Here is a 5,722-nt window from a genome sequence, read left to right as displayed (position 1 = left end):
CTTTGCAGTCCAGTGAAATATTTCAGCACACACAGTATGAGGTCTGTTTACTTTATTACTCTCCTGTTCCTTTTTAAAAAATTTTTATTTCTTAGTTTCCCAACTGTAACTTTTGCACCCTAACATTAGGCCACTGCTTTTCAGATTTAATATTCTATATGGCACTGGGCATACAAATGTTTCTCCCAAAGTTAATTCTGATTTATATGAGAAACTAAGAATGTTGTTGTGAAGATGTAGGTCATGAGTTGTTTTCTGTCTAGGCTGTAATGAGGTTCAGAACTCAACCAGTGCAATGAATAACAAATTCTAAATGAGGGAAACAAAATTTTCTTTTTTTCTTTAAAAACTCGTTTTCATTTGGAAGTCATAAAAGTAGTGCTTGTAAAGTATTTTAAGTTAAAAGGAGAAGAACAGTCATAAAATAATAGGGGATAGGATGATGGCTCAGAGGTAAAAGGTTCTTGCTCACAAAACCTAACAGCCTGGGTTTGATTCCCTAGTATCCACATAACACCAGATACACAAAGTGGCTCATGCATCTGGAATTTGTTTGCAGTGGATAGAGTTCTCAACACGCCCCAAATCTGTGTGTGTGTGTGTATGTGTGTGTGTGTGTCTGCCTCTCTCTATCTCTGTGGTCCTCTCAAATGAATCAATATTTTTAATAAATATGCTTCCAGGTCATCAATGGATTCTTCCAGTTTGCAACATAAAATTTAAAAGAATGCATTGGCAGCTTAAAATAAATTGTAAGTCCCCTATTTAATGGTATAAAATTAAGGTTTTAAAAATGAGAAATCAGTAAAAAAAAAAAAAAATTTTTTTCAGGGAACTCCAATTTATTAGAAATTTGAAGTGAAGATAATTGGAACTGCTGGGTGTACTACCTGTCATCCCAGCACTTTGAAGGCTAAGTCAAGAAAGATCATCAGCCAGGGTATGTACTGAAACAAACAATAAGCAAAGAAAAAGGTACGTAGAAATTCTGGCTTTGTTTAAAGGATAATTATGTTAAGATTTTTTGTACAGCTTCAAATATTTCACATCATCAAAACAGCTTGTCTTTGTGGCTGGCATTATTGGCTCATAGTTTCTGTGGTTTCCAACAAGAGGTCTTGAAATGAGTGATCACTAATATTTTGAAATTGCCTAGAAGATAAGTTTTCAGTTTTAGGAATCCACCTGGGAAGGCAGGAAGCCTCACATGGAGAAGTGAAATGGTCAAAGAGATTCTTCAATAACCCTTGCAAATGTTAGCATTCCTTGGCTTAGGGAGGACATAATCATTTTTCTAAGATTTTTTTTAATGCCCCTTTATTAGAGCATACTTGCAAACACAGCAGAAGTAACACCTCAAAGGTGACCTTCACTCAAACTTTAAAGTTTTGGGAATCCCCAAAGTAGAGTTTAAGTGCACTAGGACTTGTACACAGTAGGTACTTCAATGTCTGTTTATGTCACATGTGAATCATTGAGCAGGATCCCAGGGATCCAATCAATTCTCCCAGTTACCTTCATTCATGCCATCTAGAATAAACAGAGAGATATGTAGCCCACAAGTTCACTTGGGAAATAATATATAATATTAATGCCAAGGCTCTACTTTCTAGAGGCAGATTTCATGCTTTCCCCTTTCCCTCCAAAACATGGTAATAATTCCCATTGTCTCAAAGCCATCTGAAATGTTAAGGAGATAACAGGTTAGCATTTGTAAAGAATTTTGGGTGAAAGGAGCTATAGAAGTTCAAGGTATTTGTTCATGTTATTTCTCAATCCATTTTAGCCCTAATGTGGAAACAAGAACAACTTTTATTACAAATAACCTTAGAAAAGACAGGGTAAATAAATCTACCAAGACAAATAGATAGCAACTGGGCTATTGTAACCTCATGTTGAGGTCACAGGCTTTTAACACTATAATGTGCTGTTGATTTTCAAGTAAGAACTATCTGGGGAATAAAAGTAGGCAATATAGCAATGTGTGTTTATGAAGGAGTTAAGACTCACATTTTTAGTTCTATAATAACAAAAATATTTATAAAAGTAATTTCATGTGCAGGATTATTTAAAGCAGAGTCTCCTTGAGAAGAGGTTTTTTAAAAAAAATTTTTTTAAGGATATGGGGACAGAAGAGGGAAAGGAAGGTACTTGTGAGAAGTCAGACCATAATGCAGTACTTAGGTACTTAATTAGGTTCATATGGAATTTGGAAACTGTCCAAAATCTCAAATTCAGATTTGATTAGCTGTGACGGTGATCATCAGCTTTCCAAGCAGTCTTCTGCTCAGTTTGTCACTGTCCCTGTACACAGTTAGCTATTAAATCTGGGTCCATATTGAGTTGCAGCCTCAGAAATGTTTCTTTTCCACACCTTCTCATATTTCCTTCCACATGGAGACACTTCTGATAGCACACTGTTCCCATTATCTCTGACCCTAAGGGGAAGAGGGAATGATTTCATTGGATTAAGTCTCTTAATCTCCCTATTCTCTCTCTGAAGTATACATTCTACTCTGCTCTTTGAGGTCTTAAGTTCTTTTTTTTTTTCAAGGTAAGGTCTTGCTGTAGCCCTGGCTGACCTTGATTCACTTGTAGTCTCAGGGTGGCCTTGAACTCACAGCGATCCTTCTACCTCTGCCTCCCAAATTCTGGGATTAAAGGCGTGCGCCACCATCCTACCTTTTTTGTTGTTGTTGTTGTGTGTAGAGATCTTAACTTTTAAAGACTAGGTTGTCCCATGTTAAGAAGAAAATAGGCAAGTATATATAAATCTGAGGTTCTGTAAGCCAGCCCTCCCAAATCAACATTATCATGTTCTTTCAGATGCATCTAAGGGATGATTGTCTTTTCCAGTTTCTTGTGACTTCTCATGTCCTTTGACTTGGGGCTGCATCACACCAATTTCTATCTATGCTCATACCATGTCATGATCTTCTTTGGGTGTCAAACCTTCATGTGCCTCCATTTTAGAAGTAAATATATGCCTGTGTAAAGGGCTCACTCTGACAATCCAGCATAAGATTCAAGATATTTAATTCAACCATATCTACAAAGACGATTTTTCTACATAAAGTACCATTTACACATTTTGAGAATTAGGACCTGATATCTTTGGTGGCATTAGTTCACCCTACTACTTGAAGTTCATAGTCACAAATAAGTTTCATTTATGTCTTTTCCCTATGTCATAAACTTTATAATTTCAGATGTAAATATTCGTTGTCTAGCAGCATGGTCTTACAGGATCAAGAGGTAAATTCTCAACAAAGCAGAGCAATTAAATAATATCCAGAAAGAATATGTAACACAGCTATCACTTTCTGTGTGTAGGGAAGTCATCAAAGCTTCACATACATATCATACTATTTTCTACTTGAAAAAAAAGTGAATTATAATATGAGAAAAAATGTTTTTCATATATCATTAATGAACTTATTAACTTTAAGACTATGGACTGGAATTCAGATCCTCGAACCCATTTAAACTAGACACAGTAGCACTATGTGATGTAATCCTTGTGAGCCTATGGACAAAATGGGAGGCAGAGCCAGAAGAACCCAGGAAGCTTGTGGACTAGGTAGACTGGTAGACACCATAGTAGACAATGAGACCCTACCTCAAACAAGGTTGAAAATGAGGACTGACACCCCAAGCTTTTTCCTCTGACCCCAGCAACACATGCATAAGAACATACATATCACACACACACACACACACACACACACATTCTTTGTTCTCTCTGTTATTCATATACAGCATATGGTATAGTTATTCATGTCACTGAAATGAATTTGTCTTTTTTTTCTGTTAAATTAGAGAAAATGCCCCACTTTTAGTTAAGGACTATTGCCTTCATAGATATACTCAAGTTTATTTTAATTTGGTCCATAACATATAGGTATCCATCTGCATTGTGTTGTTCTTTCTATTCTACCAATGGCCAAAAGATTTAGCACTTGGCAAGTTATTGATTGTGTCAAGCTGAGTTGAAGATAACAGGAACCCATGGGGAAGGGCTGGCACTTCCTGCCAGGCCTTCTCCATGCATGCTCTTTCAGATAGGATAGGCTTTTTGCAGTAACTGCTACACTCAAAATCTCAAGGAATAACAGTTTAGTTTTCTTTTGGCTGAAGATCAGGGTGAGGTGCTCATAGCAAGAGCAGCTCAATCTATGCAGCTATTCACTGTCAGAGGATAACCAAGTCTCTATTGTCCTTTCAGAGTGGCTGTTCCCTGCTCCATCTTAGGAAGCCAGAAGTAAGAAAGTAAGAAGACCTGAGCGCAATAGTCCTAGTTCCTTGCCATGGTGAACTACAAGGGAGACAGGTAAATAGTCTAGCTATGCATTCGGGAACAAGAGAAGAGATGCTGATTAAGACGTGCCGTGCACGATTTCTGTCTCAGCACAATTAAGCAAGATTATCTAAGGAGCAGCCATGGGCTTTTGAGCCTGTATTCAAACTGTTGAACAGTGACATTCTACCTAGTAATTACTATGTGGCCTCACTCTTTAGCAGGAGGGACACATTTATCCCATATACTTACTAGTTGTTGACAAATTTCTCAGTGGTAATGGAAAAGTCAAGCCTTTTTAAAACAAATTTTAGAGTTAGCATAATATATATCAAGTTTTCCCTCTCTTTGTTTCTTCAATCAATTGGAGGAAGAAATAAGCCAAGGATTTTAAACCCTTTCCAGGGCCTGTTGACCCAGGCTGCATTCCAAGAGCTGAACAAGGCATGGTAACTGGTGGGTTGTCCTTTTGCTGAGTGGAAAAGAAAAGAAGAATCCCAACTCTGTTTTCCAGGCCCAAGAAGAACCAGGAAGCAAGGAAATCTCCAATTTTCAAGTCCACTGAGCAAAGTACAAGAGTAGGGTCCAAAATACTGAGTTTGCCATTGAGAGCCAGCAGGATGGATGGAGCAAGGACTGTGGGCAGCTTAGCCTGGAAAGATGCCCAGAGGCTGGGGCATACTCTGGAGGGAGTTTCTTGGACCCCCAGGGAAAACAGAATTTTCTTTTCCAACTCTGTCTTTAGCTTGGGCTGTATCTACACTCTCCATTTGCACAAGAGTCATCTGAAACTAAATCACACATGAGATTGCTGATCTGTGGCTAACTGTGAAGGGAAAGCACAGTAAAACTTTGTAAGGACTATTAGTAGTATCATCTTTAAAAATTCTTGTGGAAAAAAGCAATCAGCCTTTATTTAGAATAGGTGCTGTAGCATCGAAGAGGAATTAAGTACACAAACCTAGAGTGAATCAGAGTCAGGTTCAATTTCTGTCCTGTCACTTAGTAGTCTATTATCTTGGATAAGTACCCTATGAGCTTTACATCTCAGTTTCATTGTCGCTCACATGGGAGTTTAAAAGGAAGCCTAATTCATAGTTATTTTAAATATATGAATGGAAGCAGGTTTAAATAAATACATTTTAAAAGGTATTAAATAGGACTACAATAAAAAGCTAGTTATAAAATTTCAAATCATAGACTTTCTCATTTCTGTCTCTTTGAGTGTAACAAGTGTCCTTCTCTCAAGCAACTATTTGATCAGTCAGTCAATCAGATCTCTCTCCCATAATCCTTTAGGTTCTGTTTAGTAGTAAGAGGCAAGTCATAACAACTAATGCATCTAGCAAAGTGATGTCAACTAAGGAATATTTTTTGACAGACACAATGCACCCATAAGCCAAAGTATATTCCTAAGATCTTAAG

Source organism: Jaculus jaculus, chromosome 4 (assembly GCF_020740685.1).
Source record: "Jaculus jaculus isolate mJacJac1 chromosome 4, mJacJac1.mat.Y.cur, whole genome shotgun sequence".
NCBI lineage: Eukaryota > Metazoa > Chordata > Mammalia > Rodentia > Dipodidae > Jaculus > Jaculus jaculus.
This window is presented reverse-complemented; position numbering follows the sequence as displayed.